The 24475-nt window shown below is 42.9% G+C and overlaps 1 long non-coding RNA gene across 1 annotated transcript; it reads left to right on the top strand.

Annotated features, from left to right (window-relative positions):
• Positions 1 to 1985: 1985 nt before the first annotated feature.
• On the top strand, positions 1986 to 16475 carry LOC126503850 (uncharacterized). Its single transcript, XR_007592418.1, has 3 exons — positions 1986 to 2250; positions 2681 to 2782; positions 16072 to 16475. It is a non-coding gene; the product is annotated as an uncharacterized lncRNA (long non-coding RNA).
• Positions 16476 to 24475: the final 8000 nt, after the last annotated feature.

Below are 24475 nucleotides of genomic sequence, written 5' to 3'. Positions count from 1 at the left end.
AGCATTTCTTAGGGGTTTCTAAAGGGCAGGCTTTCCAGGACCCAAGAATGTACCACTGAATGAAACAGACAAATGCCCCTGCCCCATAGAGCTGATGTCTTAGTGGGATTTATATTTGTTCTTATATTTATATTTTGAGAAGGATTCCACTTTGGGGTGGGGGGAGAAATAAATGGACAGAGTCTTATATCAATGGGCAGCAGCAGTCCAGCATAGGCACAGGGCTTCTGGGCTTTTCAAGCAGCAGACTGTATTTATCTCTGGCTGTAAAGATCCTCTTTGCTATTTTTTGGCCCTAGGTTTTTTTTTTTTTAATGTTTTATTCAATGGTGTTAAATTTCATGAATTTGAAAGTCCTAGTAAAAATGAAGGATTGTTCTGTTATTTCAGGACATATAACAGGCATTTTATTTGCTTATCTATGATAAATTTGCATACGCTGAAAGACACAAATTCCATAGATTTAATAATTTAATATTTGTTTACGTATGCCATGCTGTGCCAGCCAGGCAAGTGTTCTGCAGCTGAGCTCTATCTCCATCCATAACGCGGGTACCTTCCGCAGCGACAGTGCAGGACAGAATTCCATGTTGTGTTCAGAGCAATGATCCCGAGACACTGCAGGATGCTGAATCGGTGAGAGGAGATTTAATTATGTTCATTAGGATACTTATTAAAGCAAGGAAATGGACTGGGGCAGTTTAGAGAGATTTCAGACAGAAAGTGTCTCCTCATTAACCCATAGTTAATCAGAAACCCAATTAACCAGCGTGCTCTCTCCAGGATTTCACTCCTCCCAGACTTACTTATTCTTCTTTATAGCCGTGACCGAATCACTGGTCCAGACCCCACCAGCTCACATTTACACAGCGGAAATCAATGGTTTCTTTCATTCTCTGGCAGGACAAAATGCTTCCAGAGAGAAACAGTCACCTCAGAGCCTGGGAGCTGTTCTGTTTAGGACACAAAATGACACATAAGGTTTGAATTTTGCTTTAAAAACACTCTAGAAGTAGCATATTGGGTGTACTAGTTAGGTATACTAGTTAGGTGTACTAGTTAGGGTTACTATTGATGTGGTAAACACCAATGACCAAAACAATCTGGGGAGGAAAGGGTTTATTTGGCTTTTATTTCTACATCATAGTTCATTACTGAAAGAAATCAGGACAGGAATTCAAACAGGGCAGGAACCTGGAGGCAGGAGCTGAAGCAGAGGCCATGGAGGGGTGCTGTTTACTGGCTTGCTCCCCAAGATTTGCTTAGACTGCCTTCTTATAGAACCTAGGACAGCCTGCTGAGGGATGGCACCACCCACAATGGTTTGGCTCCTCCCCCGTCAATTACTAGAAGGCAAAGCAGAGAAGCAAACCAACTGACCATCTGCCAGAAAGTGTTACACCAATTCAAAAATAATGGCACTCTTCTTAGGGCTCCTTCCCATGTGCAGGCCCAGGTACATCTACTAAAAATAAAGATCGAGAGTTCTAGGTCAGTGGAACAGAGTTTTCTTAGCATACGCAAGGACTGGGATTCAACCTCACCCAAAATAGATCATTGCTACACAGAATGAAAATTAGTGAGGTGTTATGAAAGCATTCTGGAGGTTCCTCAAAAGTGAAAAATAGGAAAAAGGTGCTGGGGACATGGCTAAGTGTCCCCATTGCATTTGCTTGCATTTGCTGTGCAAGCACCAGCAAATAAGTGTACACATGCATGCACACGTGTGCACACACACACACACACACAATTAAAAATAGGTCTGCAACCCCAACACTAGGAAAGTAGAGACAGGAGGATCAGAAGCTGAAGGTCATTCTCAGCTATATAGTAAGTTTAAGGCCAGTTAGTGATGTATTTCTGATCTTGATTAAGGTATTGTGATTGTGTAGTTCATTTAAAAATGTAATATACATATAGGTTGTTAATGGATAATCAATAATAGTCAAGCTTGTAGTCATGTTAGTTAAGATTTTCTAGATGTACATAGATATATTTTAGGAGGCATTCTTCATATCTTTCAAAGATTATAGAATATGGCATTTTAAATGTTTTAATAACTTAGGGTTTTTCATGATAATGAGACATGTCTGCTCCTGGCAGCACCAATCTACTTCAAGAAGATGGGCATCGAAGAGGCACCTTATGGAGTTTGATAGCCATTTGGGCAAGAAACTGCTCTTGCCTGGACTATTGCATAAACTGGACACAGAGAACCCGCAGAGAGAGGACTACTGAACTTGCCTAAAGGTGAGATGATCTTTCGGGGTTCCTGATTCATGAAAGAGTCTGCGAGACATTCTTCAGGACACAGCAGATAGTGACTGAACTGCCTTTAAAATTTCCTGCTTCATGGAAATGTCTGCTGGAAACTATGGGTCTGTAGGCCGAAGATGGATACCCTGACAGTACAGAGGAACTTTGGGTGACTGTACAGGCAGTGAGATGTCTCTGTCATTTCTAGAGTTTGGAAGTTGCTTATTTCTTGTTTACTTGGGTAATATTATATCCTTCTGGAGTCTTTGATGGAGTTGAAGAATGGTTAGTTATAGTTTTCCTTTGTTATGGTAAAAGATAAAATGGATATAAATATTGTAACTGTAATTCTTACTTGATAACTGTTTTGTCATATGTAATTTTGCTATGTTAAAGTTAAAGCCTTCTTTTTTTGCTTAAACAGAAAAAGGGGAAATCATTGTAGCGCCCAATTTTGAGAAACTGCTCCAAGTCCAGTTGAGAAATCATCTGCTCCTTGCCCTGCTTTTCCGGCTGCAACCACGAGGTAAACATCTCCCAGGGTGTCTGCAGCAAATGCTTTGCACAGGAGTCACTGTCATTTGGGGAAATTTTGAGCTGAGCACTTGGGGTGTGAGAGGTGTCTGCTCCAGACCTCACAGAAGAGACCTGGGTTGGAATAAACCCCATGTTGTCTAATACGCTGCCATTTTCTGGTGACTGGGACTCAAAGCAATCTCTAAGGTGTGAAGCCATCTGCTGAGAATCCTCAGAAAGATTCAATTATGGCAGCCCAGCGTCTGTCTTTCCTTTTAGGGTGGCTTTCGAGGGTGAATCCAGAAAGCAGTGGTAGCTGATGGGTCTGCAGGCCTGTGTTCTGCTTCGTCTGAGGTTCTGCTCTATTGATGTCCTTTGGTAGTGCCTGACCAATGAGTCAAGGTCATCCACTGCTGGGAGACTGCAGACGGAGCCCTCTGTTTCCCAAGCTTTGGCCATTTGTCTTTGTTTAGAGTTGTTATGGACAATGGTCAGGAAAAAAAGCTAAACAAAGTAGATTAGATTCAGAGTTCTTGTTTTGAAAGGAAAAAAAAGGGCAAATGCTATGGGATAACGCTCTTGTATACTGTAAAGGTTTGCCACCCATATTTGTTAATAAAACGCTGATTGGCCAGTAGCCAGGCAGGAAGTATAGGTGGGGTGACCAGATTAGGAGAATTTAGGGAAGAGGAAAGGCAGAGATGCAGTCACCAGTCAGACACAGAGGAAGCAAGATGAGACTGCCTCACTGAGAAAAGGTACCAAACCATATGGCTAAACATAGACAAGAACTATGGATTAATTTAAGTTGTAAGAGCTAATTAATAATAGGCCTGAGCTAATAGGCCAAACAGTTTATAATTAATATAAGCCTCTGTGTGTTTCTTTGGGATTGAACAATTGCAGCACTGGGTGGGACAGAAAGTTCCGTCTACAAGCATGAGAGCCTGACCTGAGTTTAAATCCCAAGCACTTACACAAGAAGTTGAGCATGACCATGAATGACTGTATCTTAGCACTGGAGTGTAGAGACAGGAAGATCCTGGGGCCTCACCCAAGTCCATGGGCATCAGCACACATGACTGTAGCTCCAACCAGCTCACTGGCCAACCAGCATACTCCAGATAGCAAGTACAGATTCAATGAGAGGCTAAGCCAGAAAGTGACTAAGGAAGACACCCAACATCCTTCACTGGTTTCCACATGCACATGCATGGATACACGTAACAGCACACATGTGTACACTCACACACATACACAGATACACACACACACGCAAATTAAAAATGGTCTTCAATCACAGCACTAGGAAGGTAGAGGCAGGAGGATCAGAAGCAGTGAGTCCACTTCTGGTGTAAATTCAAAGATTGTTTCCCCCAAAAGACACTTCCACTACTATGGTTATTGCCGAGCAATTTATAATAGTAAAAATGTGGCATCAACCTACATGCCTTTCAGTGGATAAAAGAAGTTTGAAATGTGGTGTGTACAATGGTGTATACAATGGTGTGTGCAATAGAGTACACAATAGAGTATCCAATGGTGTGTACAATAGAGTATCCAATGGTGTGTACAATAGAGTATCCAATGGTGTGTACAATAGACTACACAATAGAGTATCCAATGGTGTGTACAATAGCATATACAATAGAGTATACAATGGTGTGTACAATAGAGTATCCAATGGTGTGTACAATAGAGTATACAATGGTGTGTACAATAGAGTACACAATAGAGTATACAATGGTGTGTACAACAGGGCATACAATAAAGTATACAATGGTGTGTACAACAGGGCATACAATAAAGTATACAATGGTGTGTACAATAGAGTATTCAATGGAGTATACAATGGTGTGTACAACAGGGTATACAATGGAGTATACAATGGAATATACAATTATGTGTACAATGGAGTATTATTCAGCCACAAGAAAGAATGAAGTCCTGTGATTTGCAGCAATGTGGATGGAACTGGAGGTAATTATGTCAAATGAAATAAGACATACAAAATTACAAATACATTGCACTCACATTTATTTGTGGAAACTATTAAGTTAATTTTTTATAGGATGAAATTGAATGGTGATTACTGGCAGCTGGGAATAGAAGGGGAGAATGGGAAAGAGGGACACGAGGAGTTCAATTAAAGCTTTCAAATACAGGTAGAGTCTTATCACTCTGGTTCTTCTTTACCACAGGTGAGGGTAGGCTAAAAAAAAGTTCCATCTATTTAAAATTGACTGAAAAGGGATTAAATTTCCAACATATAGAAATGATCATGCATGGGTTGACCAGATGGTTCAGTGGGTAAAAACACTTACTGTGTCTAATGACCTGAATTTGATCCTCAGATCACACAAAATAGAAGGTGAGAACCAACTCCTACAAATAGTTGTCTGACCTTCACATGTGTGCTGTGGCTCGTGCATGCCCACCCACATACACAAAAATAAATTAATGCAATAAAAATTTAAAGTCAAATTTAAACTCATGTTTGAAGAGAAATAAGTATTTATTATCCTGATTTGATTATTATACATTGTATTATTAAATTACTATAGAATACCACTTGTGTTCTATAAAGATGTACAAATACAATGCAGCATAAAATGTAAGTAGTTAATTTTCAAAAAGAAGACAATCAGGCAGTTGGCAGGTTTATGTACACTTTATTAACTATCACCCCAGGTGTATTAATTTAGCATGCCGTTGGAAGGAGTGTGTCCAGGTACAGACATCAGAAACGTATAATGGGAGGGGAAGGGAGAGGGAGGGAGAGAACTTTGCCAGGTGGGAACCGATAAAAACAAGCTTAATGTCCCAGTACTCGGGGGGCAGAGGCAGGTGAATCTCTGAGTTCAAGGCTAGCTTAGGCTACATACAGAGCAAGTTCCAGGATATCCAAGACCACACACAGGAAAACCCTGTCTTGAAAAACAAACAAACAAACAACAAAACTCCCAAAACATGCTTAATTAAGCCAGATGCCTTTAATCCCAGAAGAGGCTGTGGAGCTCAGAGAAAGAGACAGACAGAGAGAGACTAAAAACAAACCAAACAAACAGCAACGAACATAATTAGAACAACTTTCCCTGGGCTGGAGAGATGGCCCAGTAGTTAAGAGTGTGTCCTGCTCCTGCAGAGGAAGAGTTCAGCTTCCACTCCCAGATGAGGCAGCTCACAATTCTAATTCCCATTTAGGGATAAGAACCCTCTGGCCTCTGAGGGCACATGCATGCACGCGTTATTCATAAACTCGTGTATCCTCACACATATACAAATCAATAAATAAACCTTAAACAGACCCACCCCACCACAACAACAAAACCAGTACTATAAGTCACCCGACCCTGTCCCACCAACAGAAATCTATGTGTCATCTTAAAATATCACTAGAAATGAAGCCTACTGTGTTCATTAATGTCTGATTCATGTGCACACAAAAAGGAATTCTCTCCAAGGAAATGTCTGACAGTGGGTGCTTGTCAGACTTATATTTAGGAAGCCAACCAAAATGTTGGTGGTGGTACCACAGTCTAACACCAACCAGGACGGTCATACACCATAGGTTTGTTCGTGCCGCTGCACTTGGTCTCTTCCAAGTTTATTCTAGTTTCACAACGTGAAGGATTGCCGTTTCAGACCTAGCACAGATCTTCAACCTCACGTCCTCTCCAGGCATTTCCCTTGAAATCCCCACGACTGCCTAAATACGTAGGGGCGTGCTGCCCCCTGCAGGACACATGGACACCTGCAGTCCCTGGCTCTATTAAAGAGCCCTCCGGCGGTGCGCGTAGCGCTGTAGTGTTTGCTCCTTTCCACTGTGAGGCGCTGCTGTTCCAAATGTCACCGTCCTGCTCTCAAGGGGCGGAAAAACTTCATGACTGTAGTAACCATACATAAAGGGATGACAGAGAGGTAAGAGAAGGGGGAGGTTGAAGAAGAAAACTAGCCGGTTTTCTGCCCACGGGGCTTCCTTAGGCTCCCCCATCTGACCCTTTCAATGAGGAAAACTCCCTCCGCTCGCGGGATGCATCCAACAGTTCCCAAACTTGGTTCTCCACACAATTGCCAGGGGCACTGTCTTATACACAGACTCCCAAATTGCATCCCAAGAAACTGGTTCCTAAATCTAGGGAGACACCTGATCATCTGTCTCTAAAATCTCTTTGAAGATCTTGATGTGCGGTTTATAAAGAAACCCGAGAACAGAGGCCATTTTAAGGGGCTTGGGCCTATGGGACTCTGAACACAGCCTCCCTTTCTCAGTTCATTGCCCACGCGCAGGCGCTCTCCAACAGATAGGCGCACAGCTGTGGAGGACACCCGCCCACCGTATCCCTAGGGATCTGCTTGCTGAGTATAACCTGTTCAATTTCCTGCAGCCCATTTAGGGCAGTGACCCTGGGACCCACCACGTCCCTGATTACAAGAACCAGACGGCACCGCCCCTCTCTGTGTGCGGGGCTTCCTAGGGAGGGAAATAGAACAGGGCCTGGCTGCCCTCAGCATCATCCAGACCTGGCTTTGAGTCCTGACTTAACAGTTGGTTACCTGTGGATGATTTTAAATGTCTCCTAACATTTCCTAATCCTGACTGCAACAGGAGACAGTCACCTGCCTCAGAGGCTGCCGTAAGCCTCAAATGTGATCCGGGCTGTCCTGAGGACCCTGACTGCCTGTGGTGTCCAGTGCTAGCTCTTCCCAGCAGTAGGGACAGCCTTCTTCCCTCCAGCCTGCTGATGGCCAACCGAGCAGACTGCTGTTACCACCCAGTTTGTCATCCTGCTTCTACTTTCTCTGCTTTCAGTAGGAACACAACATACCATTTATAGCCTCGGCCGCTTTGAGTACTATAAACCCACATAGCTGTGAAACCGTTCTATCCCACTTATTTGACCTCCAGATCAACGTTTTTCAGTATCTTACGTCCTCGTGATGGAGCCTATCATTTCGATTCAACGTCTCAGTGTCGATCTGAGCACTTCCGTCCCACAAACGGACACTCACTGGTTCCATGGTGTTCTGTGGGTTGTTTCCTCAGCCTCTGGAATACCATTTATCCCATTGTTCCCTGCCTGATTCTGGCAACGCCATTCTAATCTAGATCTTTATTACTCCTCTGTCTGATGCAAGCGTCTTCTCAGATGCCTCAGGGGCTCTCACTCCAGTCTCTGTCTTATTAACTGGAGCAGGGAGGGAGGTGTGGCAGGGATAAAACCCAGGGTGAAAGATTCCTGTACTCTGTGTGAAGATGTGTTATTGTGATTGGTTTAATAAAAAGCTAAATGGCCAATAGCTAGGCAGGAGGTATAGACAGGACTTCTGGGGACAGAGAGAGCGCAGGGAGGAGGAAAGGGTGAGTCGGCAGTCAGACGCAGAGGAAGCAGGACGGCGAAATGGAGATGAAGTAACGAGTTCATGAAAGAACGTGAGTTAAAAAAAAATATGGGTTAACTTAAGTTACAAGCGCTGGTTAGAAGCAAGCCTAAGCTAAGGCCAAGCTTTCATAATCAATAATAAGTCTTTGTGTTGTTTTTTTGTGAGCTGGCAGCCCAAAGAAAAATCCATCCACGCTCCCCAACTCTAGTTAACTTTGTCTATAAATGCTTTTTATCATGACTTTCCTTTGTTCATAAACACCTTCATTGAAGCTAGGCATGGTGATTTGCCTGTAATTTTAGCACTCAGAAGCCTGAGGCAGGAGGAGCCAAAGTTCAACACCAACCTAACCTACAGTCCTACAAGGCCAGCTGTGGCTACACGGCACGACTGTGTCTCTAGGGACTAGAGTGATTAAAAGCGCTTTCTGCTCTTCCAGAGGACCTGGGTTCTGTTCCCAGTACCGCAGAGTGGCTCACGACTGTAGCTCTAATGTAAGCATGGCGCACTTGTACTCATGCAGAGTAACTTAAAAGTATTGTTATTGTTAAAGATTTATTTCTATTTTCTGTCTGTGTTTTGCCTACATGAATGCCTATGCTCCAAATGGATGCCTGGTGTCCACAGAGGCCGGAAGAGGGCAGCAGATAGCTTGGCCGTAGAGTAGTTGCTTAGTTTGCACAAGGCCCAGGATTTGGTGCCAAATACCACAAAGACAAACTCCGAGTGATGCACCAGCCTGGCACACAAGCTTCTGTTGACATGCCCTAACTCAGCCTTCTGACCCTATTTCCAATAGGCATGGGGTGATTTCAGAGGTGTGACCAAAATGAAGTGCCATTGCTGATGTAAGAAGCATAAACCATCCCCATCAAGACTTTCCCTAACACCTCAATGACACTGCCTTGGCTGGGACTCTCATCTCTAAGGACGGCCTTCTAAGCCTCAGATGACGGACACACACCATTCGGAAAGCATAGATACAAATGGCTCTCACAAAAGCCTGACCGGGTTGGGAGCCCCTTTAAATCCCAGCACTCACAAGGCAGAGGCCGGGGGAAAGCTCTGTGTCTGAAGCCAGCCTGGACTACATACCAAGTTCTGGGACAGTCAGGACTAAATAGAGAGACCCTGTCTCAAACAAACAACAATAACAGCAAAACAAAGTTCTCACACAGCTGATTGCTTTAATTAAAAAAAAAAAAAAGAAAGAAACATTGATTCTTTTGGAAATGATGGATCCAAACTTCTGGACAACTGCTCCTGGACCACTGTAGAGCCTGCCTGCGTGGTCCTCCCTGCTCCTGTCTCACGAGTCCTTTAATCTTTTCTTTGCAGAGCAATCCAGTCAGAGCACGTGTGTCTGAATACAAGCCATGGCATCATACCTCCCTGCTTAAAAACCTCCTGATGCTTCCAAGTGCTCTTAAAACAAGACCTAAGCCTCCAGAAGGTTCTTCACTTCTCTCGAGTTACTGTGCTTCACATACAGACCTTTTCCTCACGCCCACCCCCAGACTTGCCTAACTCTCTGTACTTTTGATTTTCTCCATGGCATCTCTTCCCTAAGTCTACTTCCTGATTGTTCTTCCTGTTTCTCACTTGGCTATCAGCTGGGAAGCCCATTTGATACATCTACAGAAGGCCTTTGGTTAACTCGTTAAGCATCTTTTCTTCATATTGAGCATCATACGAAATCCTTTGCCACTGGCTCATTTTCCACCTCTCCATGACATCACCAGTTCCATGGCAACAAAGGTTTTTGTTCACCACTGCCGACTCCCTAGCGCCCAGACATCACCTCGCATGTCGTGGTCGCCCATGGAATGCGCTGAGTGAATGAATGGACTACGTTTGAGCAATGTTGATGGAAAGCAGCCTGTTTTCTCCTTTGACATCTACGGAGAAGATGCTATGTTTTTCTGACAGTAAAGCTATCAAGTTACCCTGTGCAATCAGCAAAAACCTTAGCCTTCACAGCACCAGGTGCGGCTCTCAGGATCCTAGCACTTTGCTCTCTCCCATTCTTTATCAAAGTCCTCTATGAAGTCCAGCAGTCATGCAAATACCCTTGAAATAATGGCCATGTGGGAAGACTCCACTCCTAAGTACCCATCTGAGAGAGTACTTTTATTTATTTTTTTTAAATAACACCACTTTTTTGTTGTTTTTTTCTCACTCTGTAGTAGTGAGATTTCGGTTGCCCTAGAACCAGGCTGGCCTGGAACTCAGAGATCCGCCTGTTTCTGCCTCCCGATGCTGGGATCAAAGACGTCACTACCATGGAACCTTATCCCATTCTTCGTCTTTGTCCATGGGTATTAATCTTTGTGAACATACTTGGATATTCTCAAGAGTCAGCAGGTTCAATAAAGCAGAAGATTTGAGAGTACTGGAGGATGCAGATCCTATAATTTCCTCCCTGTGTTTTGACCACTCCACTAAAAACAGGTTATAGAACTGGACCGTGAGGGCGCTCATCTTCATCCCAGTACTAGGGAGGCAGAGGCAGGGGAATCTCTGAGTTTAAGGCCAGCCTGATCTACAGAGTGAGTTCTTGCTCCTGCCTTGCTATTGGCTGTTCAGCTCTTTATTAGGACCATCAGGTGTTTTAGACAAGCAAAGAATCACAGCTTCACAGAGTTACACAAATGCAGCATAAACAAAAGCAACACACCTTAAAATAATATCCCCCAACAGGCCTACCTGCCCATTTTTGTGCCAATACCTTGCTTTTGCTGGTGTTGTTACTGTGATTTGTAATATAGTTTGAGATCAACCGTTGTGATACATCTAGCATTGCTCTTTCTGCTTTGGCTGTGCTGGTGTGCAAGTCTTAGGACCGCTTTTGTTACTGCTGTGAAAAATGTCATTGGGATTTTGTGGGGATTGCTTTGAATCTAGAGATCACTTTCTGCAATGCAGTCAGCTTTACAATATTAATTCTGCCAAGCCATGATAACGGGAGGGCTTACAGTGTCTTCCTTGGTTTCTTTTTTTTAGTATCTTAATGTAGAGATCTTTTACTCTCTTGATTATGTTTATTTGCAGATTGGATTTAAAAAAAAATCTGGATATTGTTATCACCCTTTTGTTTTCCCCCCGAACTCTTCTTTGTTAAGTGTTTTACTGGTATACAGAAAAGCTACTGATTTTTTGTATATTAATTTCTTTACCCTGGTATTTGCTGAATGTGTTCACCAAATCTAAAGTTTTCTGGTGGAGTCTTTAGGGTCTGTCAAGTCTGCCTTTCCCTTCCTGTTCGTAATCCCTTTTAATTCCTCATCTTGTCTTCCTAGCTAACTCTAGCAAAGACTTCAAGCATTCTATTAGCCACAGAGAAGGCAGGAAACCTTGTGTGGTTCCTGATTCTAGTGGAAATGCTTTTCTGCTTTTCCCATTTAATATAATGCTGGCTGTAAGCAGATATGTATGTATACATGTATATATGTGTGTGTACATGCATGTATACATGGATAATAATTTATTTTTCAGATTAAAGCAGTAGTTTATCATTTTAGTGTTGTTAAAATAATTTTTGCATTTTTTATTGAAAAAAATTTCCACATGATGCATTTTCGTCACACTTACCCCTCCCCCAACTCCTCCCAGATCTTCCCACCCTCCCCACTTACCCAGCTCCACACCCTTCCTTTCTCTCTTTAGAAAGTAATCCAAGAGGTAAACAAACAAAATAAAATCAAACCAAAACCACAAACACACAATTAAGATAAAACAACCCCCCAGAATCCACAGAAAACTTTCTCTCTCTCTCTCTCTCTCTCTCTCTCTCTCTCTCTCTCTCTCTCTCTCTCTCTCNCTCTCTCTCTCTCTCTCTCTCTCTCTCTCTCTCTCTCTCTCTCTCTCTCTCTCTCTCTCTCACACACACACACACACACACACACACACACACTAACAGCTATTCTGAGTCTGAGGCATGGAAGAATGCATAGTTTAAGATTAAATATTAGAATTTAGCTTATGTCATAGATGCTGATTTCATGTAAAGTCCAAGGGAGGATTAGGTTGGGCCATACTGTTTTCTGAAAGGCAAGTTAAACAGAGTGAGTATATAATAGGGAAACGGATTAAGTGTATAATTTTGAATGGTCTCAGGGCGTATTATTAATTTGGTTGCAAGATCTGGTTGAGTTAGTTCTGAATGCAAAAGATATTTTTGGAAAAAGTTATTCCCACAAAGAAAATAAAAAGAGTAGGTATGCAATAAGCCCGCTGGCCTTGCAAAAAGGATTAGAAAAATCAGCTCAGTAGAAACAGATCTGGTTTGTTTATATGGATAAGTTTCTTGCCAGACTTATCTTTGTTTTTGAGTTGGGATAACATGCTGAAGAATATATTCATTATTTCAACTGTGTTATAAGTTTGCATTCTGTGGTGGTTTGAATGAGAATGGTCCCCATAGTCTCCTGTATGTTATTGTGTGGTTCCCAGTTGGTGGAGTGTTTAGGACTAGGAGGTGTGGCCTTATTGGAGGAGGTGTTGTCACTGGGCATGGGCTTTAGGGTTTCAAAAATTCACTCCAGGCCCAGTCTTTTTCTCTCTCTGCCTGCTACTTGTGGACCACATGTAAGCCCTCAGCTACTGCTCTGGTGCCATGCCTGCCTGCCTGCCTGCCTGCCTACTGCCTTGCTCCGTACTGTGATGATATAACCCTCAGAACAATAAGCAAGTCCCGAGTTAATTTTCTTTTTATACTCTGCCTTGGTCTTCACAGCAACAGAATAGTAACTAAGACACATTCTATTCACATGCAATTCTATTGCATTATATTTGTAGTGTGATATAGTTATCAGCACTATGTGGACCCAAAGCCTTTTCATCATCCTAATATAAATACTGTGTCTTAGGTTTCTATTGCTCATTCTTCCATCACATCGCTAAGTAAACACACTCAGATGTTGTCATCTGCATGAGTGTGGTGTTTGGCACCTTTCACTAAGCTGGACTCTGGCAGTGTGAAGATGAATGGAACGTGGCTGTTGTCATCAGGCGCTCTAGTGGAGAAACACGTGAGGCAGATTGTACTGAGCATGGATGATGAGACTGAGGAGCACAGGGCAGTGGAGGGACTCAGTACTTCAAGCTCCACAAGAAACGAGCGGCTTATGCTATTCTTTGTTACCTGTCTTTTCTCACTGATGTACTGTTGTGAATTTTTACAGTTCTGTACTCATGGTTCCCAGCTTGCATTTCATCATCAGACCAACTCAATATCTGGGCCTGCTCATTTTATTCTTTTCCTGGAGATCTGTGCTTGTATTTTAGGTAAAGGCAAAGGGTTCAAACTCCTGAATTTACTGCCCAAAGGCCTGCAACTTAATCCCCAGGCTGTTGTTTGGCGTCTTTCTCTGCCACTAAGTATGCATCCATCCCCACCTTGTTATCTGGAACTGCTCCTCCTAAACAGTTATGTTTATGTTTGACTCTCTACCTTTGTTCTGCTAATTTTTTTCCCCTTTGAGAATTTCTTGCCTTCTCCCTGCTGTATGAAATCCTCTATCAGGGTTGTACTTAATTGTCATGAAGGCGGTTTCTATCCTTTTTGTTTTTTTTCCAAATTTGAACTAACTCTCCTTTTCCCTCTCTATTCTTTCTTTATTTGCATCTATGCAAATAAATGTGTGTGTATGTGTGTGCATGTTTGAGTGTGAGTATGCATGTGCCATGGTGCACGTGTCAGAGATCAGAGGACAGCCTTGGGTGCAGGTCCTCACCTGCTGTTTTGAGACAGGCTCTCATTGTTCACTGCTGTGCAGTCAAGGCTACCTGACCTCCCCTGTCCTCCTCCACTCTCCCCTTAGGAGCGCTGGGATTTTATAGATGTGTGGCACTGTGCCTGGCTTTATGTGGGCTCTGAGATTCTAAACTCAGGTCTTGGTTTTTGCACAGCAAGTGCTTTTATCCACTGAGCCATCTCTTCAGCCCTTGAACGATTTCCTTTCCTCCTGTTCTCTGTACTGTACTGTTTACTTCCTCTTACCTATTCTGATATTCAACCTCATACCCTCTGTTACTTCTAGCCATTTTATTTATGGATACTTGGGCATTGACCTTTTTCTTCTAGCTCTCTTGCAATGTCTAAGGTTTTTTTTTCCCCAGCTGTTTTAGTGGTATCCATGTAGAGCCTAAAACAGCTTACATAAAGCTGCACATAAAACTTCATGAGCGTCAGGCATATGGACTCAGTGCGGCGCCCTAACTAAAGGCATCTGTTTTGAAGTGAGAGCTGCTGCGGCTCCTGCAGTGTGTTCTTGAGGACGCTATTAACTCATGTGAGCCTGCAGTTTCTCCCTGTGCCTTTCACAGGAGGAATGTTCGCATCGCTCCTGTAATGTCACAAGTGTGTGGCAGATGTTACCTTCTCCCTCTGCCCCTCTTCCCCCTCTCTTCTTTTACTTCCTACCCTTCCTTTCTCTTCTGTGAAATCTCACTCTTACTGTCATCTATGAGTTAGTGCTTTGCTTGTTATCCAGCCTCTTTATTGTTAGGATATCCCTCCCTCCCCAGTTCCAGAGGCCTTATGAATTTGTGTTACTCTGCAGATCACTGTAACTAAATTACCCCTTCTGGAGCTGTCACCCTGGAGCTCTCAGTGGGTCTTTGTTTAATGCGAATGTTGAGTTGGTCAAAACTACTTAAACAAACATAAACACTTTTGGGTAAGATAATATCAGATCCATAGGTTATTTATAATGTTGGGTTCTCATGCAATAAACCAACAGTAAACTAAGCCTTAAGATACTTTTTTTTTTACTTCAAAAAAAAGTTCTCAATTCTATTTATATTTTTTGAGGAAATAGGCATATAAATAAAATTAGGAAAGTAAAAAAACTCATTTTAGAGCCGGGCGGTGGTGGCGCATGCCTTTAATCCCAGCACTCGGGAGGCAAAGGCAGGCGGATCTCTGTGAGTTTGAGACCAGCCTTGGTCTACAGAGCTAGTTCCAGGACAGGCTCCAAAACCACAGAGAAACCCTGTCTCGAAAAACCAAAAGAAAAAAAAAAACCCTCATTTTACAATATAGAGTATTTGAAAAGAAAAGATGAAAGAATCAGCAGATGAAAGTGTTTTCTAGTAACATGATCCTCTCACTCTATATTGGTCTTGGGAAAATAGCTTTTTACTTTTAACCTTTGACTACTTGTTGGTGGGGATGGGTGTTTCTCCCTTTAATTGGCCTGAAGGAGAGAACATGGGCTTCTGCTGTATGGTCACACAGAAGCTTGCATCCTGTCATATATGAGCTGGAGATATTACCTAGGGGCACCCCTTTTACTATGCACCGGGCCTAGTTTTGATCCTCAACACTAGAAGAAAATAAAGAACAGTCTTTTTTGGGAGTGGGGTGGGGAGGTGGAGGGAGCATGTAGTTTTAATTTTTTTCAGTCATTATTTATTAAGTGTCCAGTATCTGATTAATAATGAACACTTGGTAGCATATAAAGTGATTAAAATTGTTTCCTTTAGAAAATTAATATGGAGGGAAACGTATAAGTAATATTAAAAAATTATGGAAGTATAGAAGAAGCGTTTGCAGAGGGGACACTGATTAATTTACTACTAAGACAACTACTTGCCATCTTTTTTGTTTCTCCTGTCTTAGGCATCAAAACTGGGGTATTGTAGACGCTTACTAGGTGAGAGCTCTCTTTTACTCACATACGTCCCTCAAGACTGTTCCTTCCTTTCATCCATCCATCCACCCATCCATCCCCCCATTTACTGTCTGTCTATCATCCATCTATCTGTTTTTCTTAAAAGAACAGAAAGTAAATCATAGTTAGCTGGAATGGATGATGAGGTTCTCAGTCCTTTTTGGTTTCTCTCTCTCTTTTTTTTAATATTTATTTATTTATTATGTATACAATATTCTGTCCTTGTGTATGTCTGCAGGCCAGAAGAGGGCACCAGAACTCATTACAGATGGTTGTGAGCCACCATGTGGTTGCCGGGAATTGAACTCAGGACCTTTGGAAGAGCAGGCAATGCAAGCAATTTTTTTGATCACATGACAGACATCAGGAAATTGCCAACTGAAGGACATGAGACAAAATATTGAACAGTACTTCTGGGAACCGTCACAGTCATCAAAACCAAGGAAAGTCTGAGGAGCTATCAGAGCCAAAAGGACCATAAGGAGGCATTCCCATGCAATGTTATGCCATAAGCTGGACAGACCCTAAAACAGAAAAAAAGATATTTAAACTAAAGCTAAGTAAATAGGAGTATATCATAGACTGCAGCTGATAATATCGTACTGTTATTGATGGGTTACAGGCACCATATTAACCTAAAATGCTGGCAATGGGGTTGAGTGAATGTGGGGCCTGAGAGAACTCCATATTTCCTCTGCATTTCTTCTATAAACCTACGTGTGTCCTAAAAATAAAATCTGTTTTTAAAAGCAAAGGACATATGTGGAACTGGAGGGGTGGATCAGTGGTTAAGAGCACTGGCTGCTTTTCCAGAGGACCTTGGTTCAGTTCCCAGCACCTACATAGTGGCTAACAACCGACTGTAATTCCAGTTCCAGAGGCTCTGATGCACTCTTCTGGCCTCCTGGGTCTCTGTATACACAAACACCAATGCAGGCAAAACACACTGTACATAAAAATACAAAAATAAGTAAATCTTTAAAAGCAAAAGAATTACAAACATGAAAGGGCATAGCATAGAAGATCAGAAATGCAATACTACATTCAAGAAGCCTGACCTGACTATCATTTCCAGCACATGGCACAAAACACTAACCTTCAGCTCTCCCACTGAGAACATCTGGAAATGCTGGATAAAATATTTCCATCTTCTTATGGAAGCCAATGAGATGATAAAGTAATAATGAACACTGTAAGACCAATGCATAATTAAATGAGTACTCTGAAGAGTAATGTAAAGAGAGGAAGTTCAGTCAGAAGTTTCTGTTCTGCCCCGTCCTGCAGCTGTTCAGTCCCAACAAAACACACAGAAGCTTATATTAATTATAAACTGGTTGGCCTATTAGCTCAGACTTATTATTAACTAGCTCTTACAACTTAAATTAGCCCATGATTCTTATCTATGTTTAGCCACATGACTTGTACCTTATTCAGTGAGGCATTCTCATCTTGCTTCCTCTGCATCTGGCTGGTACAGACTGAGCCTTTCCTCTTCCCAGAATTCTTCTAGTCTGGTCACCTCACCTATACTTCTGCCTGGATACTGGCCAATCAGTGTTTTATTAAACCAGTACAAGTGACAAATCTTTACAAGATACATGAGCATTATCCCACAGCAGGAACGTTGAGTTTAAAACCAGGCTTTGGGCTATAGATGGCTCAGCAGATAAAGGCACTTGCCTCTGAACTTGGCAACCTGAAGTACATTTCTGGGCTCCATGTGATGTAAGAAGAGAATTAACTCCCACAGGAGGTCTTCTGACCTCTACACACGTGTGCTGTGGCACACCTCCTCAATAAACAAATGAATGTAATTGAAAGCTAAAGGCTGGAGGGAGGGCTCAGCAGTTAGGAGCACTTACAGCTCTTTAAGGAAGAGTTGGGGAAATGGCTCAGAGGTTGATACACTGACTGCTCTTCCAGAGGACTCAGGTTCAATTCCCAGCACCAACATGGAAGCTCACAGCCAACTCTAGTCTCAGAGGATCTGATGTCGTCTTCCCATGTCTGCAGGCATTAGGCACACACATGGCATACAGATGTACGTACAAGCAAAACATCAATACACACAAAATAAATAAATGAATTTGTGAGGGGGGGGTGAGACAGGGTTTCTCTGTAGCTTTAGAGCCTATCCTGGAACTAGCTCTTGTAGACTGACCAGGCTGGTCTTAAATCCACAGAGATCTGCCTTCCTCTGCCTCCCGAGGGCTGGGATTAAAGGCTTGTGTCACCACCGCCCGGCTTGAATATTTTTAAAATTAAAAGAAGAAGGCCGGCAGAGGCTGGTAGACCAGTGTGGAAAGGTGTTGACAGATGTATTCTGATCCCACATTGACCTCCACATCCCTCCACTTCCCAGGGGCTCTGCTTCTTACTTCCTCTCTGCCATGACACTCAGCCTCACCTCAGTCGTGAGGCCGAGAGACAAGTACTCAAGGGCACTGAAGCCATGGACCAAAATAAATCCATTCCCTTTATGGCAGTTTCTCTCCAGCATTTTCTGAGAATGATAGAAAGCTGACTGACATGTAAGTGGATGTTAAAAACACCCAAACACAAAGGCAACAGACTGACTTAAATGGGAGCTAGGAAAGTAGAATGATAAACAGACTCTTGGGAAATTTAGATTCCCAAGTCGAGGGATGGCAAGATGGCTCAGTGGGGAGAGACTTGAGGACTGCCCTGATGGTATAAGATGCTTTTAATCCTAGTAATACTTGCTTTCTCATTGGAAAAGTCCAATATAATTCAGCACATTTGCATACTAAAGATAGATAATCCACTGCATGGGTAAACTGCATATAAAAAATCAATTCACTTTTTATTTTAATTTTTCAGTTATTATTTTATGCTATGTGTGTAGGTTTGTGCCTCTAGAGGACATAGATTCCCTGGAACTGGAATTTCAAATGGTTATGGAATTTCATATTGGTGCTGGGAATTGAACCCCAGTCCTCTGCAAAAGCAGCAAGTACTTTCAACCACTGAGCAATCTCTCTAGTCCTCCATTCATTAAAAAAAATATATATATATGAGACTAGACATAGCCATGACTGTCTTTAATCTGATACAGTTTGCAAACCTTCTTGAACCAGCTGCCCATTGGTGTGCATGACAAACCAGTCTGAAACTTAACAGAGTAACTCCATGATAAGCCTCTGTGTTCTGTCCCAGTTTCTATGGGCTGGGAATTAGGGCAGTCTAGGGTGGCCTTAGCTCAGAGTTTCTCATGAAGTCAGGTCAAGAATGCTAGACAGTATTGCAGTCACCTGTGGGCTTGGCTGAGGCTGGCCCCAAGGTGATTTGGTGTTATATGTTGGTGCTGGCTGCTGGCAGGAGCATCCTGGCTACACTGGTGTCTTCAAAAGGGTGCTTGAATGTCCTATTGACATTCCCAACATAGCCTCCTCAGAGCAAATGAGCCAAGAAAGCGAGGTAGAAACAGCACGTTTGTTACACCCAGCCTCAGAAGTCACATGTGATTATTTCTACAGTATAACTTTGTTCTGGTTTGGGATATGAATATCATGCAAAGATCAATACTGCAAAATTGTCTTAGTTTGAGTTTATTCCTGTGAAGAGACACCATGACCACAGCAACTCTTATAAAGGAAAGAAAACATTTAATTGGGGCTGGCTTCAGAGGTTTAGTCCACTAACATCATGGTGGGGCATGGCAGCGTGCAGGCAGACATGATGCTGGAGAAAGATTTGAGAGTTCTACATCTTGATTCACAAGTAGCAGAAGGAGACTGTGTGCATCACTGAGTGTAGCTTGAGCATATGAGACCTCAAAGACCACCTCCATAGTGACAGACTTCCTCCAACAAGGCCACACCTCCTATTTAGTGCCACTCCCTATGGGCCCAGCAATCAAACACGTGAGTCCATGGGGGCCATACCTATTCAAACCACTACACACATCAAATATATCTTCTTAATAATTATGTGTATATGTGGGTATATCAGTGTTGGTGCCACTGATGGCCAGAGGTGACAGATGCCCCCTGCTGGAGCTGGAGTCACAGATGACTATGAGCTGCCTGGTATGGATGTCTTGAATCGAACTCGGACCTTCTTCAAGAACGACCCATGATCTTCCCTGCTAAGCCATCTCTCCACCTCAATACAGAGTATCTTATTTCATGGTGAAACAGGAAAAATTCCCCATTTCATTTCACCGAGTCAAAAGTTATTGCTATCACTATTTCTATCCAACACTCAAAAAGCAGCCTTAGCTGGTAAAATAAAACAAGAAAAGGAGACGGACAGAAGAAAGAGTATGTGCTTTTCTTTTTCTCACTTGACAGAAGGCAAGTCTGCGGGATGGAGAGCTGAAACAAACAACCATAGACATGAAGGCTTAGAACAGCACACATGCGTCTTCTTACATCAGTGAGATCAGCTTCAATGGATCAAAGCTAAAGTGACCACGGGACCACAGTCCCTCCAGAGGTGCTTGAGGGAACTGCTCTGAGAGCTATGTCCCTGACTCACAGTCCCGCCTGTCTTCAAAGCGTGAGTATGGACAGAGAAGCAAAAATTCTCAGACCATCCAGGAGCAAACGAACACTTTGGTGAAAAATTCAGCTAAACCTGGTAAGACGGAAGATGATGTTTTAGATCAAGAATTTCATTTGTGGTTAGGTATTCTGCAGAAACTCCAAAGCTTCAGTTCCACGGACAAGACTGTCTGAGTAAAAGAAAACCTAAATAGCCACCAAAAGAGAATGAATACATCATTCACACAAAAGGAATGCTGAGCAGTCTAAATAGAGGAGCTGGGGCTGGAGAGAGGGCTGAGCAGCTGGGAGTGCTTCCTGCTCTTTCCGAGTTCGGTTCCCAGCGCCCACAGCAGGCTGCTCACAGCTCCTGCGGAATCGGTACAAGCATGCATGTGCACACATACGCATACACACTCAGGCACGTAGATGGGGGATTAAAATCAGAAAGTATTTAAATGAAACTTGGGCATAATATGAGAAACTGAAGAGGCAGGGCTAGACAGGAGTATGGCTACGTCTGTGTGTGTTTCGGAAACATACAAAATAGTGCTGTATGTTGATCATAAGTACTTCCGTAAACATGGAGCATGCATGGGCGTTATAGCATCAGATCAAGATGGTAAAGCATCTGGGGAGAGGGGGAATGGCCAGCAAGTCTGGGACATTCGTTTATTTAACTTTTAGGTGAGGCAAGGACATCTAAGCGCTTGAATTTGATAGAGCTGGATAACGTATGCAAGCATTTTTATGCCTCTGTTCTAAATGTGTTGCATTTAAGGATACTTAATATGTAGAAACGCTGACAAGAGTGATAGTTAAGGAAGGCCAAGGTAGCCAGAACTCTGCCCCTCCCAGCCATGGCACCTGACTCAGACAACATCACGGGAGAGTTCTTTCCCTCCACCTTGAAGTCAGGTCTCCAGGTCCACACAGCCAGCACTTCTGACCATTCAGCCATCTTCATGGCCCATCCTGGCGGCTTTCAAAAGCTCCTGTATTTCATATCTCTTTTGAACATGGTGTGTTGAAAATATTTCCATTTCTGTCAGTCTTTCTATTTGGTTTGTAAGAAGAGGTTTTTGTTTTGGGAAAGTTTTAATTCCTGGTTAAATTTTAAAGAATGCTTTTATTTAAGTATGTGCCAAGCTACTCCTGGGCCTAGAAGCCTCTGTTGTCTCAGCTGGGGACCCAAACCGGGGACCTCCTGTTCACTGCCACATATCATCCTTTGTCTTTCTTTACCTGGATTTCTGAAATTGGGCTAAATTGTCTTGGCCCCTGGTTCCACTCTGTTCTATCCATCTCTCATTGATGCCGAAAAAGTCTCTAAGCCACAATAATTGTATATTGCTTAAAACTTCCGATGGGAGCTGAGGGATGACTCAGAGGCCAAGAACAATGCCTGCTCTGCCAGAGGCTCGGTTTGGTTTCCAGAATTCCTATCTGATGGCTTTTAACAACCTATAATTCCAGTTTGGGGGATCTGACACCCTCTTCTGGTCTCTGCTAGCACCCCTAAGCATGTGCAAAGACACTCCAATTATCTATGAATAAATAATAGAATTAATGCGTGTGTGTGCGCATGTGTGTGCGCGCATGCGTGCATGTGTGCATATATTTCTCCTAGTTTTCAGATGGACTCCAAACTCCTTATCACAGGGCCCTTCTACACTTGCACCCTACCTTATGTTCTGGCCTAGTCTTTTGCTGCACGTACTTCCGTCACACCGACCCATGCAGCTCCCCCGAAGAGCACTGCTGTTTCACAGATTTTATTCCCTTACCCTCCATGTAATCTTCCCTTTGGTTTTCCGTTTGTTCGTTTTTTTTCTTTCTGTTGTTGAGATAGAGTCTATGTGGACTGAGCCGGTCTTGAACTCTAGCTCCCTTGCTTCAGCTCCCTGACTGCTCTGTGGTTGCTTGCTGAGCAATCAGGGAAACCAGAATTTGGATCCCAGAACACACATAAAAGCCCAGAGACCTGCAAACACCTGTAGCTCCAGCTCCAAGAATGTGGCATCCTCTTTTGTCACACACACACACACACACACACACACACACACACACACACACAAACACACACATACACGCGAAGAAATAAAATAAATCTAAACAAATAAGTAGAGTTAGGTATGGTGGTTCATGCCAAGATTAAAGAACCCTGACATTCAGGAGGCAAAGGCAGGCAGATCTCTGTAAGTTTGAGGTCAGCCTGGTCTACAGACTGAGTTCCAGGACAGCCTGTAATGTCTTACACAGTAAGATCCTATCTAGAAAAAAAAAGTAGAAACTAAACAATATAGTATAGAGTCAGTATTAATAATTTAAACTGCAATGTTACTAGGTGTGGTCAGTGTTTTGCTTCTTGGGTTGTTTATCTTCATTGTCATATTTTTAGGTTTAAAATATTTCCAAGAAAACACCCACAGAAAGTAAACTAAATAGACAAGGATTGAGAACACCGGTTGTACAGAGGGCAACGGAGCGAGAGGAGGGTGAAGAATGGGATGCACGTGTGTGGGAATGTCAAAGTGAAGCCTGTTTGGTACAATTAACACACAACAATATCAATGCCTCAGTAAAGATTGGGTTGTAAACTGTTTCAATGCATCAGTTTTTTGGTGTATCCTGGGAGATTAAAGAGCATTGAATGTTCCGAGTGGCTGTGGTGCACTTCTTTAATCCCAGCACTCAGGAGACAGAGGCAGGTGGATCGCTGTGAGTTTGAGCCCAGTCAATTGGTGCAAAGTAAGTTCCAGGACAGCCAGGGCTGTTACACAGAGAAACACTGTCTCAAAAAAAAAAAAAAAATCTAATGTTTGTCTCTATAACAATCAAATGAGAAAATTGCTGATGAATTATGCAAATGAATGTAATTCACTGTGGTATGAGGCCTCTGATTTGAAGCAGCAGGATCTCCAGCCCCAGGACCTGGAACCGATGAAGGGAAATTCAAGGGGCTATAAAATTCAAACAAAAGGACACAGTAGGTCACATATCTATACTGATAATCTATTGTATCTAATCCACTGAGATAGGAGCTTTATCTCAATAAATCAGGGTCTTTTATTTTATGCCAAACTAACTGAAGTAGCAACACTTAAAACGGAAATGAATTTGGGAGTTATTAAGTCCTTTATTAGAATGAAAACAAGCCAAATATTCAGCAAAGCAAGGTTTCTCATTACACACCTGACAGCTCACATGATCCCAATCTTAAAACACGTGCGCACAAAGACTGAGCTCAGATACTCAGCAAAATAAGATTACCCGCCTGGTATGGTGGCTTGGACCTGTATCCCAGTGCTGAGGAGACTGAGTCAGGAGGATTGCTGTGAGCTCAAGGGTAGCCTAAACTATCGTGGGAGACTCTATCTCAAAAACAGAGTAAGCTCCCTTGCAAGCTGGGCCATGTATACTGTCCCAGTATGGAAAACAAGCCCACAAAAGGAAAGAGAAACAGATATTAACCCCCAGAAATCTGTTGCTGCCTTCTTCCATGGGGACAGATGCACAGACCCAAAGTAGTCAATGTGGCTGAGCTCATGGTGATCTCAAGTGAAGACCTGGTCTAGAGGTTTCTAAGTGGACAAAAAATTTATCAGAATACCAAGGGCTAGACCTCTAACTCATCGCCCTGGGCAATGCAGATAACAATTCAGCTCAGTAATTCTTTGGCTTGTCGGTGTCAGTCAGGCCAGAGAGTTGAGAAGCAAGAGGAACTCTAAAAGAGGAACACGGACTCTGGAAGCCTGGAAGCAAGGTGACAGGAATGCTCAGACAGAAGATGGCCGAGCAGTGTGAGCTAGAGCAACTGTCCTGGCCCCAGAACCTGAGTTGAGAAGCTCGGGAATCTGGGACCACTTCCATCTACTTGAAATCTCAACCCTTCTTTGAAACTCATGTTTTATGTCCCTTAGAAAACTTTCCCCGATTCTTCCAGTGAGATTTACAAACAGTCAGTTGCTGTGTGATACTTCATTCGCCCACACTATTACACTATTTTATTATCAAAGTACTGTGTGTAAATACATATGAGGTCAAAATCGTGTGTGTGTGTGTGTGTGTGTGTGTGTGTTTGCGGGGATGTGGGTGCAACTTTCACAGTGTCTTGTAATGGGCTGAGAAGGTAGC

The sequence above is a fragment of the Alexandromys fortis genome, unplaced genomic scaffold (genome assembly GCF_014885135.2).
Source record: "Alexandromys fortis isolate MF-2015 unplaced genomic scaffold, M_Fortis_MF-2015_v1.1 scaffold_16, whole genome shotgun sequence".
Classification (NCBI taxonomy): domain Eukaryota; kingdom Metazoa; phylum Chordata; class Mammalia; order Rodentia; family Cricetidae; genus Alexandromys; species Alexandromys fortis.
Note: the sequence above shows the minus strand (reverse complement) of the source record. Positions and strands in the feature narration are given on the sequence as shown.